Source organism: Pleurodeles waltl, chromosome 9, assembly GCF_031143425.1.
Source record: "Pleurodeles waltl isolate 20211129_DDA chromosome 9, aPleWal1.hap1.20221129, whole genome shotgun sequence".
NCBI classification, from domain to species: Eukaryota; Metazoa; Chordata; class Amphibia; order Caudata; family Salamandridae; genus Pleurodeles; species Pleurodeles waltl.
In genome coordinates this window covers 373,677,638-373,692,772 of record NC_090448.1, presented here as the reverse complement: position 1 = coordinate 373,692,772, position 15,135 = coordinate 373,677,638, and the positions used below count along the sequence as shown (strand labels likewise).

General features: G+C 42.3%; 1 protein-coding gene across 2 annotated transcripts in view; it reads right to left on the bottom strand.

Annotated features, from left to right (window-relative positions):
* The window catches only part of LOC138259323 (ras-related protein ORAB-1-like), an 83,054-nt gene extending 68,180 nt beyond the window's left edge, over positions 1 to 14,874 (bottom strand). The window contains exon 1 of one of the 2 annotated variants that reach the window (XM_069206959.1): positions 14,781 to 14,874. The gene's annotated coding sequence lies outside the window, so the exon portion shown is untranslated. Of the gene's footprint in view, positions 1 to 14,755 lie in introns of both variants that reach the window. The other variant, XM_069206958.1, reaches the window with a different exon arrangement.
* Between the last annotated feature and the right edge of the window lie 261 nt (positions 14,875 to 15,135).

The following is a 15,135-nucleotide window of genomic DNA, read 5'->3' as shown; positions in this document are numbered from 1 at the left end:
CTATGTCTTCTGTCCCTCTTCCTGTCCGTTCGCAGCACTTCAAAATGTGATGTGATAAGGTAAAAGCCACGTCTGGAAGTTCGATAGGAAGAAGGGGATACAAGTTCTCTCTGAGAAACAGAGTTGATAAGGGGCCAGCATACACCTGGCAACGATACAGCGTAATCATTTATTGATCAGGGCGGAAACGATTGCGTTACATCCATGTTGCAGCTGTCTCCCAATGAGGGAGTGTCCATGGACGCTGTTGTCTACAGAACGCCTCTCGTGGAAACAGGCCGCGATGATTTGTGACTTTTTAGATGAAGTGAGTAGCAACCATGTGCATCTAAACTGCTAGCAGAGGTGTAAAACACGTCCAACATGCAGGTAAACGAATTACCGAAGTACACAATACAAGACAACCAGCGGTCAAAGTACATTAGAAAACAATAGGAACGGCCATCCTGAGTGCAGTGCCTGCAGGGTCAATGAATGCGGGGGCGGGGTTAAAGGCATGGCTAAAAATAACAAAATATTATGTGATTTTTTTGGTTCTTTCACTTTCAAATAACTGCATATCAAATAATGCACACACCTGAAGTGAAACGATAGATGCAATTTTAACTGATTAGTTGGAAATGCACTTTTATGTAATGAAACCTTCACTTGGTTAATGGGACCACTGAAGATGTTCATGTGTTAAACCAGACAACCACATAATTCAATACTGGTTGGTGTAGTGGGGGATAGTGGCTTGCATATTTTTAGTGCTACCAGACTCCAGCCTGTGACAAAAAGCACTGTGAATATGTAGGTCATTGCTTTACATACAGTAAGATAAGCTGCGACAAAATGAGCTATAAGATTGTGATTTAAGGAATACAAGTGCTTTCAAAATATAGATTTTGGTAATACGTAGTCAAACTGCACCTAGCGAAAACAGCTTTTATACATTACCACTAAAAGCATGCATTCTAAAACTAAGCTGGTAGGTAATACCCTTACATTGCCCGTCAAAAAGAATACATCCCTTGTCCTTGTGAAGCTTCAAGTGTCTCTATCAATTAAAACCAATACTGACTTCCAAAAGCCTCTACATTTGCAGATTAACTAGTTGGATACATTTATATTTCTTTCAGGCAGCAGGCACCCGGGTGAGAAAACCTGTTTCTTCTCGTGAAAACTCCCTCCGTTTCCCTTTCAGTTGAGGCACTGCAACTTTCGGAATTAACCGTTCCGGACGTCTGTCTTCTTTAAGTAGAACTTCTTTTTATTACATTTAAAAACTATGGGTAGGTTGTGCTATACATGCTGCACCCACGTCGACCCAGAGGCGTAAAGAAACCTGAGGGGCTCCCCCTGCATAGCAGGGGCCTCACTCAGGAAGTCTCAAGCCAGAGCACTGTGCTGAGGGGGCCCCCTGAGTTTGTGCCCCCAACCATCGTACACCACAGGGGCTGTAAGGGTCTTTGTTATGCCACTGCTTCGACCTCTGCATACAACTGGACGTATTCCAATGCACCATGACCCTGCATGTCTTACCGATCCTAAAATCTCCGTTAGAGGGTCATCTCTCACATTGCATGAGAACACAGGTCCAGGCTCTGCACTGCATGTCTATCCTTCAGGTGATACAGAAAGTATGAGCGAGGCATTACACTGTTATTCTAACCATCAGGCTTCATATATTTCTAGAGTCCCAGATGTTTTGCAGCAGGGTCACACACACACGAATCTCATTAGCTCAAGCATTAGGTGGAAGAGAGATCCCCCACTTTACATCAAACTTGCAGAACCCACACCTTGCACTGCAGGGACCAAGAGTATCCTTCATGTAATGTAAATCTTTTAAGCTCAGCCACTAAACAACTGAGAAAGCACCGAGGTTGCAAAAATCTAACGTACCCAAGCCTCAAAACAGCAGTTACATCCCGCAGGTTACATAATCATACAGGCCTACCCTTTGCAAACCTATCCGGCTGCACAGATCTTGCGAACCGAAGCATTAGACAGCAGGTAGACCACTGCATACAAAGGTACGTTCTCATGTTAGATTTTTTTTTAATAAGGTGGTGTTACACCCCAAAAGTAGGTGTCCTGCTGTGCTAGTTTATTTCAAAATAGACTATCAGTTAGTGTTTCTATTAGCAATTAGAGAGGTCTTCTGGCTTCCACTGACTTTAGATGAGCATATCGCAGCAGGATATGCAAAGTAAAGTATACCATAAGGTGGGGCCTGAAACAGCATCTGCCAAGTTTAACCCGAGGGAAAAAAGGCACAAACAGTTACTGAGGTCTTGACTAAACAGCACTCTTAGGAATACATTCTCTCTGGTAAAACATGGTAATACAGTGTGACAAGCTCTATGTTTAAGGCATAATTTACTACTTTGAAAAATTGACGTGTGCATTTAAATTAATTCATGGTGGCATTGACTATTAGGTACCTAAATGCAGTTTGCTACTTAGAGAGATATAGATTGTGTTTAACCACAATCCAAATTTACTGCACGGCACCTGTTTGAGGAGTTTAACACTGCAGTTGGTGCCAAAGGCAAAACCTTCAGTTGCTATAGGATCTAACTACAATTTGAGTGTGTCCACGCTTCTTCTTGTTCAGACTGTTGTGGTGTACACATCAGCCAGACGCCATTTTTCATCCTTAGCATTTGCACTTTACTAGATGCCATCTTGGTGGCGGTTTAGATGCTGTTCGATGTTAAAGCAGGACCATGCCTATTCAAAGTGAACCTGCCGCGCAGTGACGAGCACAGCCGGCAGTTCAAAGGCAAGTCTGTCTGCACCCATCCAAGTTCCGCACCAACCATGCTGCCCAAATGAACACTGATGGCAAGCCAGCAACAGAGGCCTAAGGTATTCCGAAGAGGCATTTTTTAGGGGGTGGGTTAGAATGGCTGGGTCCCTCAACCTTCTCCAATTTAAAACGATTACAGCTACAAGTAAGGAGCAGGGTGGATTATGTTAGCTGATGTGCACATCTGCTCGCCTTTTGTGTTAGATCTTTCTGAACCCAAGAATAACCTCTCACCCTGTCAATGAAAGTTGAGAGAAAGGCAATAATTTGTACCTTGATCAATGCACGCTGTTTAGTGAAACATGCTGAGGAAATCCAGGAAATACTAATTTCTGAAGGGTTAGATCTGCTTTTCATAACAGAAACATGAGCATCAACTGAGTCAAACCCTGATTTGGAGAGAGTCTGTTGGAAAGTTCATCTTCCCATTCGTTGAAGTGACAGGTTGGGGGTTAGATTTAAAACTAAGTGGAATATGAACATTTAAAAATTAGGTGACCTTCCCCAGGCTGAACTACTTGGAGTCTCACTAGACATAAGTGAATTTAAGCCCATAGCAGGCAATTTGTGTTATCACCCCATACATCCTTCCCGGACTGGCCAATAATTTTGTGGAATTTTTGATAGACTTCATCACTCTGCTCATTTTAGCCCAAACAACATTTCTTATACTGGGTGATTTAATGTGGTGGCTGATATTTCTACCAAGTCTTATGCAATGGAATTTGTTTACTCAATGGCAAGATTGTGCTTAGAGCTATTGGTTTTTAGTCTTACCCTTAATAGGGGTCATATGCTAGACTGGATCTTTTTCTCTAATTAGCTTGTCACCAAGGTGAAAATAGAGCCTCAGGTGTCGACAGAGCATTTCCTGATTCTCTTCCAAATTATGGCTGGCAAAAATATGAAATCGAGCAACCTTACAATGAATAAACCTGCTTTGGCTTGACCATGGGCAAAAATAATCCTACAATGAGCTGAGAGAGGTGCTCAAAATACTGAAGAAACACAGCAGCCACTCCGTTGATATGGAATATCTTACCTATAAGGACTAGGTAAAACAAGCACAGGATACCGTCCTCCCTCGGGAAAAGAAAATACAACAGAGCACTTACGTATCACTTCCTTGATGCAATGATGCTCTTAAAGATGCTAAATTAGGCTGCAACAGAGTAGCGAACAATAGTCCTGATTTTGTGTTTGGTGGATGAGTTACTCTGTCACAAACATGACAGCTATCCCGTCCGCCGTATTACGCTCTCCATAGGCTATAATGGGATTGTAATGCCGCAGATGGGATATCCATCACGTTTGTGACGGAGTAAACCCCTCTGTCATACTCTAAATCAGGCCCAATGACAGGTTAGCTGTACATCAGAGTTAAATCTGAAGCTAAAAGATGTTTTAAAAGCCTACAAGAAGCTAACTACCTTCACTAAAGCAGAACATTTCACAGACAAAACTCCTAGGTGCCCCTATTCTGACAAAAAACTGAGTATCCATTGTATGGGACACAGCTAACCAATCTTGTACTATAAAGGCATTTGAAAATTCACAATATCTCCGTGACAAGCTTTCTAACTTTTTTGAGAAAAAACTTACCAACATTGTTAGAAGCTTGGGGTGAGCAGAGCAAAAAAGTAAACCACAGTACAAAGGTAGTCAGTATGGCCAGTGATTCGGCGACAAAGACTCCAAATCTAACTGACTTTGCCCAGCTGGATCTTGAATTCTTCATAAAAATTGCAAATTCTATTTCCTCAGGTTTACCTCTGGATCCTATACCTTCTAGGAATTGGAGTAATATGTCCTTCTCCTCAGCCAAACCCCAACTAGCCATCTATAATAAATCTCGGGTACGATTCGGACTCCTCAGATTGGAGCAACTTCCAGCCCTTATCTCTCCTCCCACATCCACATCCACATTTCATGGAGAAATATGTTAATAAGTGGCTTTCAAACTTTGTGGAATATCACAAACTGCTGGATGCTGCCCAGCCACGTTTTTGCCCAACACATGCTGCTGAATTTGCTCGTCTTGAGCCCGACAGCCTTAGAATGTAAGCAGAGAGAGGCCACTTTGTGGCCCTCGTCTTACTTGATTTGTCTGCTGAGTTTGTAACAGTAGTCCATGATACTCTGATCAAGGTTGGTATCAGAGGAAAAGTGCTGAATTAGTACACATCATATCTAAAAAACAGATCCCAACCGGTTCATCTTATGTATTTTCAATCCAAATTTAAATCTTTGAATCAAGCCGTTTTTTAAGGGTCTGCAATAAGCCCTACCTTGTTTAAATTGTATTTAAGGCTTTTAGCTTAGCTGAGAAGAGCCCACAGAGTAAACTTCATTAACTATGAAGACGATACTCACTTGATTATATAAGCCAATTGTTATATCCTTCATCCTTTTGAGTCTTTCATAAATGTATGCAGGACATTACCACCACCAGGATGGTGATGGAGATTAAGGGCCTGATTACAACTTTGGCAGAGAGGGTTAATCCGTCCCAAATGTGACGGATATCCCACCTGCCGTATTGCAAGTCCCTTATATCCTATGGAACTTGTAATACAGTAGGTGGGATATCTGTCACATTTGGGCCGGATTAAACCCCTCTGCCAAAGTTGTAATCAGGCCCTATGTGTCGGTGTTCAATGAGGGTGCGGCTCATGAATATGAAAAGGAAATAAAAGCCTTAGAAGATAATTTTGGTAAGAAAAATCAGCATTGTGGTGGAAAGGCACAAGTTTTTTTCAAGATCACAAATGTCAGGAGAGAGTGTGGAGCAGTATGTGTCAGTGTTAAGAACATTAGCTTCAACTTGCAAGTTTAAAGACTTGCATAAGGAATCATAAGGGATCAATTGATAAATGAGACAAACAATACAAACATTCAGGAAAGGTTGTTAGAATTGAAGGATCCTTCTTTACAAAAGACAATAAATATAGCGCGTAGAATAGAAAACACAACGAGATATGTCAAAGAACTTAATGAAGAACCCGATAATGGTAAATGTGATCATACAAAAGTAAATGTGGTGCAAAAAGAGGAAAAAAATGTTGCTGGAAATGAAAAAAACAAGTAGTTCCAGTGGTAAAAGAACATGCTACAGATGTGGTAGTGTAAGATATAATGCAGATGCTGAGACGTGTCCAGCACTTAAAGCGAAGTGCTTCAAATGTAAGAAAACTGGACATTTCTCTCGTGCCTGCAAATCTGGAAACAGCAAGGGAAACAGTCATGAGGTAAAAAGTTGTTAATGAATGCTGATGAATGTTTGAGAGATGACGAAAACAACAATGTGGAAGTGTTGGAGGTGTATGAAGACTGGGTAGGGGAGATTAAAGAAGGGTATCACCCACCAAAGTGTACTGTAAGAATCAACGAGAAGGAGGTCAATGTTTGGGCTGATTCTTGCTCTCCATATACTATAATTGACAAGAATATCTGGGAAAGGCTGGACAACTGTGATTTATGTGTACCTGACATTGAACCTTAAGGTTATTGTGGGGTGAAGTTGCCTTTGTTGGGTATTTCAAGGGAAAATTAACATATAAGGACAGACATGTGGATGGGAAGGTGTACGTGGTGCAAAAAGGCAGAGCCTTATTAGGATGAAATGATCAAAAAGGATTGGGAGTCATACTTGATACCAACCATCCTGAGCAAGTTTTACTTACTGGGGAAGCACAGAAGGCTAACTGGAAGATGACATTTCCAAAGCTATTTGCTGACAAAATGGGTTGTCTAGAGAAATTTGAGCATCGCATTGTTTTAAAATCGGATAGTACACCTAAAGTTCACAAATGAGGAATGAGCATCGCATTGTTTTAAAATCGGATAGTACACCTAAAGTTCACAAATGAGGAATGTTCCCTTAATTTTAAGAACCCAACTTAGGGAAGAGTTAGATCGTTTGTGTGCATCTGGAATAATAGAATCTATAGAATCTTCAGATTGGTTAAGTCCCATACATAGTATTGGCGCAAAATGCAAATGGCAAGTTGCGCATGTGGGTGGATTTCAGGGACCTCAATCAGTGCATATGGTTCGACCGGCATCCTCTGACGCATATAAATTAAATGATTTTTAGTGTTAAGGATGCAAAATATTTTTCATCAATCGATTTATCAAATGCATGCCACTGAATAAGTTTGCATCCTGACTCAAAACATCTCACATCTTTTATCACACCGGAGGGTGCATTCCAGTTTATACGCATGTCGTTTGGGTTAGCGTCGGCATCGGCTGTGTTCCAAACAGTTATGAGTAGCATTTTGAAGGTTGTCCCAAATGTACTAGTTTTCCAGGACAGTATCTTAGTGTGGGGTAAAGATGTTGGAGAGCATGATTCCACAGTGAACGATGTACTATCTAAGCTAGAAAAGACTGGGTTGAGTGTTAGTGAGGAGAAATGCAAGTTTGGAGTACCACAAGTGGATTATCTTGGTCATACATTATCGAAAGAGGGGGTGAAACCCAAACTTAAACTTATGGAAGCAACTGAACGTGCACCTCCACCAAGAGAAAAACAGCGGCTAAGGTCGTTCCTTGGTCTGGCTGAGTACTATTCAAAGTTTGTGCAGAATTTTGACGACAAAGTGCATGTGTTACGGGAACTAATGAAGAAGGGTGTGAAGTTTGAGTGGACATGTGAGCGCCAATCAGCGTTTGATGGAAAAAAAAAAAAGAGGTTGTACAGGCAGTGGCCTTAAACCGGTTTGGTCCCAAGGATGAGACGATAATTGTGGTTGATGCTAGTGCTTATGGGTTGGGTGCTATTTTGATGTAAAAGAAAAATGAACAACAGCATGTGGTAGCTTTTGCTTCACAAACACTAAAAGGTGCAGAGGCAACATATTCTGTGGTCAAAAGAGAGGCACTGGCATGTTGGTGGGGTGTAAGGTATTTTTGAATGTATATCTGGGGAATTGCTTTTGAGTTGCGCACCGACCATAAACCCCTAATCGACATATTCACCACAAAAGGGCAGAAAGAGCTACCCCGAGGATTGCCAAGTGGATTTACCAGCTACAGGGGTATAACTTTACACTTAAATATGTTGCAGGCAACAAAAATTTGAATGCCGATTGTTTGTCTAGGTTACCATTGCTGGATGAGAGTGAAGATGGAGATGTGAACAAGGATTAGGAATGATTAGTTGCCAGTGTGTCTGAATTTTGTGTGGGTGAAAAAAAAGAAGAGGGGAAACAGGCTATAGAACAGGATGATGTTTTGAAACAACTTAGATTGTGTTTGTCCAGCAGTTCTAGCTAGGCAGGAAATGTAAGGAGGGAATTTGGGGACTTTAGGATGATATGGTCTGAATTGTCCTCAGTTGACGGTATTTTGAGGAAGAGTGGAACGCTGCTGGTGCCCACTAGTTTAAGATCTGGATTGCTAGAATTACTTCATGAAGGTCACTGTGGCATGCCAAGCATGAAAAGTAGGGCTTGTATTGACTTTTGGTGGTTGGGCATGGACAAAGATATTGAAAGGTTTGTGCGTCATTGCGAGGCGTGTAATCCCACAAGTCTGAGGAGTCACCCATGTCATGCATGGAGCTACCAGAGAAGCCGTGGCAAAAATTTGCCATGGATATATGTGGACCATTCAGAGGCAAAGGACAGAAGGAAAATATGCCACTGTTTTAATAGACTATTACTCTAATTGGCCAAAAGTGGCTTTTGTCAGTGAGTTTACAGCATACAGTGTAATAAGTGTTTGTGAGGAAGTGTTCAGGAGAGAGGGTTACCCTGGGTGTATAGTTACAGACAATGGACCGCAATTTACCGCTGAGGAATTTCAAAAGTTCCTGAGTAAGGGGGGTGTTACTCACTACAGAACAGCATTATATCACCCTAGAGAAAAAGGCCTTGTTGAAAGATTTAAAGCATTTATAAAGGTATGTGTACAACTGAGTGTGGTCAGTGGTGCAAATGCTAAGGAGGCAATCAAGGATAGTTGTGGAGTTATCTCAACACACCACACTCAGAAACAAAAAAGACCCCTTTCTGTTTATTGAAAAACAGGCATGTGGGTACAAAAGTGACCCCACTGTGGATGAGCAAAGATAGGCTGAGTGAGGTGGACAACAAAGTGCTGGTTCAGAGAGTAAATAGGTATCAAGAGAAATATGTCAATAGACACAATGACAAGTTGAAGAATGCTGCTCAGAGTTTTAGGGTAGGTGATTGGATAGGGACTTCTCACATGGGTTGTCCTAAATCTTGTGTGTCAAAATGGTCACGACCCAAGGAGGTAAAAAGGGTGTTTGAAAATAGTGTATTGTTAGATGACAACAAAAGATGGAATATTAGAAGAGTAACATCGTGTAATGAACTAGAATATAAAAGGTGGAAGGAACAAGTGGAAAAAAACAAGGTATCTTCAAGTGAGTTTGTACCCATTGCAGAAAAAAACAGAAAATGAACGTATAAAAAGAAAACCTGTCTGGCATAAAAATTATGTATGTGAATAATCTTCAGGCAGTTTTTGCTATCAGAATGTTGTAAATAATTTTGTTAAATTTCATCCTACAATTCGTGCCCTGAAAACATAAAATAAAGTAAGTTAGATTAGTGCAATCAATGCTCTATTTCTGGGTGCTCCAGAATATATCTTGAATTGATTTTACTGGATTCAGACTGTTGCTGCCAGACTAGCATTGCTATGCCCACGCCACTCATTTGCAACTGGTGCCCTTGAGCACTACATTTGCTACATCTGTCTAAGAGGGTTATGTTTAATTCACTCTACATAGCTCCGCGGTTTCTGCAACAGAATTTTGAACGATGCCGGCCCTCGCATCTTTTGCACTCTGCTGATGCAAACCTGATCAGCATCCCCAAGTTCAGACGACAGAGAGCAGGAGGCCAAGCATTTTTTTCCGAGCTGCTTGTCTCTGGAATAGCTTACCTCAGTCCCTTCACTCTACAAGTAATTCTTGGCATTTAGGAAGGCCTTAAAAACCTGGCTTTATCCCCTCTAAGTTGCTGGTGCAAACACCATTGCTGGGCTATTATCATTCCCAGGACACCTGTATAGGTAGCAACTGCGCTCTGTAATTTTTGTAATAGTAATAATTAATAACAATGAAATCAATGGGATGTGTATATGGACTGAGAACCTATGAAAATAATAGGGACATGCAAAATGTTGTTTATTACTCATTCAGAAATGTACTGTTCTAAACTCATTCCAAGCAAGTTAGGCGTAAATGTAGAAGAAAAGAGAAAAAATTTGCTGACCGCTGTAACACAATGAGGGAATTACATTAAAGGCCTCCTCACAAGAGCATCAGATGGTAAGTGGTGACCTTTGTGACCAATGAGCTCTGAACTTCCATGAAAAAGTAAGAGTCTATGAAGATGCTCTGGTACTAATTGTAATTGCAGGTTAGGGGCATTTGCCTCTCCAAGAGTGCCAGAGGTCAGCCTACCACATGAATTTATGGTTTTGATGAATTTAATTCCATCTGACTGGCTAAACTTCACCGGTGATTGAATGCAGGGCCGACTTGATCGTCTAGTGAATTCTAGCCAATTGATATTTAAAACTGAGAAGCAGAGGACAACTGTTTGCTTACAGGAACAACTTGATTTCAACTTAATTAATAACTGTAGGCCTGAGATAACATGTAAATATCAGTAAAATTGCCGCACCCTGTGGCATTACACCCCCCACCTTGTTTGTCTATGAGAGTACTGGAATGGTGGAATAACAACACAGTGGGATCAATATTCCAAGATCAGGATCATATCTTTTAGGACTTTGTCAGCACTTGAGTAAGAGATACAACAGGCTCAGGTTTTAGATACAGAGGGCCTGATTCTAACTTTGGAGGACGGTGTTAAACCGTCCCAAAAGTGGCGGATATACCACCTACCGTATTACGAGTCCATTATATCCTATGGAACTCGTAATACGGTAGGTGGTATATCCGCCACTTTTGGGACGGTTTAACACCGTCCTCCAAAGTTAGAATCAGGCCCAGAGTGCCTCCTCAGATAGACAGATCTTGTAAGCTTGGGCATTAAACAACAGTGCTATGCCTTGGTAAGCTCGGGTATTAAACAACAGTGGTATGCCTCAGTTTACACAGATTTTACAGAGTCATGTCCAGACTTTAAACAGCAACAATGCCACTCCTGTAAATAGATATGGCCACAGAGAGTGAGGCTTTCCCTTGTGTTATACAGATATTACCTAATAAGGACTTAGAACAAATATGTTCCGCAGTTTACATAGGTTACACAGATTTTACAAGCCCAAAGGAAGAAACAAGAGGACTCACACAAATTACGAAGCAGAGATAAAGCACAAGTTGGACAGATTTGTATGTTTCTGGTCTTAAACGCAGAGTGGTCCAAAAGATAAACCACAGTTTGTACAGAATAAGGTTTTACACACCAAAGTCAGCCCTAATCAGACAGGTTCAGGTCCAAGACCACTGAGCTATTCCCCAGATAGCAAAGATTGCATAGTATAGGGCCTGACAGCTGAACTTTGCAGGCCTCAAGCAGTAGGGATATAATTTCAGATGACATATCTTCTGGAATCAGGCCGAAGACAGCAGACTTATCCTCAGCCTTTATTGACTAAGGGCCTGATTACGAGTTTGGTGGAAGGGGTCCCACCATTAAAATGCCATTGGATTTCCAGCCCGCCTAACTATGAAGCAAGCGGATGCATAGACTAAAGACCGCCACAGCAGAACCGTCTCCGCCAGAAAATCTCGGCCACAACGGTGGTGGTATAGGTCAATGCATCTGTCGGAGGACAGACCACCAGTTTCCCTGCTGCCCCAATCAGGATCTCACTTCCCGCCAACGTGACTGTGGTGGCAAAACCTCCACACCTGTGCTGGCGGAAAAGGACTGATATAAGGCAGAAACTCACCTATACGCAACTGCACACATCCTGTGCCACCATGGAGCCAATCGTACACGTCCTGCTGCTGCTGCTTGATCACATCCAAAACCTACACCGTCGTGGAAGCAACCGATGATCAGCCACAATTTTACCCATTTCAGTTCACTTCTCAATTAATAGATGCACAGGCAGGTATATCTTAAGGTGTATGGGTGTCCTGGGACAAACGTATTTTGTGGGTCCATGTTTAGAACAGCTTTGAATGTATGACCCAAATTCAGCTCTTTGATACACTCTTTGGCCAGGTCACTGACACTGCACAGGTACACCGTTCCAAATTCTAAATGTGTTCACAACTAATATTCAGGGATAGTGATGTGTCTTTACAATATTGTAACACAACAGCAGCTCCTCACTAACATTACAGCAAATAATCTCTGTGACCGCCTTCAATTTCTCACATGCTAGGTCATATATTGATAGAAAAATAAACGTAAGTAGGGATGCTTCATGAAACAGAAACACACGTTCTCTGAAATATTTCTGTAATAGAATTTCACACGTCACACACATTAAGAATAATTTTGGGAACATGGTATTTAAAATAACCTTGATTAAGACGTATGTGGTGGTCATCATGGAAAGACACTGTAGAACAAGGTTGGCTCAATCAGGGGGCCCCATGAAAGTCTGGGTCCCTAGGCCAAAGCCCACTTTGCCCATGCCTCAAAATGTCTCTGTGCACAGGCCCCCTGGCTTTAAGTATATCTGGGACAACCAATAGCATCACCAAGCGGCACGCATATGTGTGTAATATATAAGTGCAATATATTTAAAACAAACATCAGTAACAGCATTCATTTGATATATCTAAAGTAGGTGTAAGCTACACACAAAATAATGGACATAGGTCCAAAAAAGAAGACAAAAGGGTATGACAACTAAGAACCTTCCAAGTATGGATAAACAAATAACAAACACATTCAACGCATATCCAACATACATCATAGGGAGAAGTGCAAGCAAAATGATGTAGACATTACTCAAGACAAGCAGAAACCTTTACCATTTGAAACACCAAGGGATGAAAAGAAAATGTGCTGGAAAAGTGTGTGGAGAGTAGTAAAGGGGATAGGGAAAAAGGGCCTAACTTCTGTCACCAACATTTTGTCTCAGAATTGCTGTACTGCAGTGGAGTGGCAAAGGATCATGGTTTGAAATGTGGTCTGTTTTATAGTGTTATCTGCAGGTGTACCCACTTGGCCAATGAACATCAGGTGTTTTGTACTTGTATATATCCAATGGCCACTGTTATGGTGCTTTGCTAAGAGCGTACTGCCATCAGGGCACAACCGCAAGGGGACCACCAGTGCAACTGTGTTTCCTTAATCTGCTCAGCGGGAACCCGCAGCCCTGACAACGACAGAGTACGAATCAACCAGCATTACAGTCCACAGCGTAGCAGGCGGGACACAATCAGTCGACGTGGTCCAGGTTTCATGCATTGTAATAGGGTGGGCGAAAGACCGCCAACTTCACGAAGTACTTGGGGCCGCGGTGGAATGGCAGTAAGACTGCCAAACCCGTAATCAGGCCCTACATTTTTAAGACAGTAGTACACAAGGACCAATGCCATGTAATCTAAAATAAAAGCAAGAAATTCAAAACATCTAACCTGCAATTTCCAAAACACTAATACTAATTACCAATGGCCTTCCAGTGTAAATCTCTTTTTAATTATATCCCCTGCCTTAGTGTTGTCAATTCCCTTTTATTTCTGGAAGTAAAGACTGTGAGACTTCCAACAGGTAAACCAGTTATGGCTTGGGGTAGTTTATTTTGGATACCGCGGGCTTGGCACTCAGAGTAGTTTTTACAAAAATCAGAAGAACAACTTGGCTGTGTGAATGGGAAGGCCTTAGTCCTGGCTGGAGCAAAGTTGGTCCAAGAGGAAATGTTTGGAGTAAAGTCATCTTGGTGTCTGGTTTCAGATCACTAGTGTTTAAATCACAGAGCATTTTCATCTTAGTTGACACGGTCTCGACAAAGAGCAGTTGTTCTTCAGGCATTTAGACGAGGATATTTCAATGTGAGAATAAAAGAGTTAGGATTTGTGGAGCTGTGTTGACTCATCTGGTTGTTTCTGTGGGCCGGTTCGAACTGTGGAGTATGGTTCGGAGAATTCTCGGCCTATAATACAATGTATTTTGTTAAAATGGGGCCTGCTTACCCTGGATGCAGTGTTTTAGCGCAGCATTCTTGGACCTGTGGTAGTGCTTCAAAAGGCGCACTGAACTTATTCCAAGTGGAGTGTGTTAGGGTAACATGGCTGATCCGAAGGAAGAGTTACAGTGTTGGCAGTCTAGGTAGGGCGGTATTGTAAGGGAAAGATTGTTGGTCGAGGGATGATACATGAGGGTTACATGCATGACGCAGGAGTTCCATGAGGCAAGGAGGGTGTTTGGCTTCTGGGGAAGTGTTTACGGGACGACATACTAAAGCCTTGGCGTAGTGTTTAGGGAGAAGCATGCTAGATACAAACTTTGGGTGTAACATTGTTGGTCTAGCTGTAATATTATAGTGGGAGTGTGTTCAGTCCATGGGTGATATTTGTGGAACAGAATTCTTGGTCGTAGTAATATGGATGTGCGCTCGGTCCAATGGTCATATTTTGTAGGTGTCTCGCTCAGTCCAGGATTAAAGTTGTAGGGAATAGGTGCCCCACTGTATACTGACGAATGCAGACTTTGCTCAGGTATATTGTATTGTCTGGAAATGTTTGGGTTGTGCGTGGCCACCCTGTTATTGTGTGTAGGACAACATATATTCTAGCGCATCCTTGCTCAAGAAGGTAATGTTGCTCAAGAAGGTAATGTTAGCTGTCCGGTTTGGCCCATGCAGAATGTCTGTGAGACATGTTTTGTACAAAGAGTAGTGTCTGGAAGACATGTTAGGCCCAGTGAAACACCTGTCCTCTCGTCATGTATTATTTTCTCCGAACATCTCCCTTTTCCCTCCTGCCTCCTCCTGCGATCTCCGCCTTCGACTTGCGCCCCTTTTCCACGCCAAACCCTGTCTCACCTGGGATCTCCTCATTCCCTCTCACCTTCCTCCGTCGCTTTCTCTTGGGCAGGCCTCCCGTTGACAGCTGCCCGACCCTCCTCCGTGCTGAGTGCCTATTCCACCAATCACAGAGCGGTACCCAACACGTAACACCGCCCTCTCACACCACTTCAACCAATCGCACATTCGAGTACGGTAGCCCCCAGTCATTCTGTGACAGCCCCGACCTTTACCCTGCACGCGGAAAATAGACAGAAAAAGAAGACAAAGGCCACAGAGTCGCGCAAGTAAGAAGAGCATCACATTGGCCTAGAAAAACATATCGCCTTTACAGCAATTAGCATGGTGATGTCCTTTAAACTGCAATCACGGCGGCCAGCGTGGCGGCCATCTTGAAC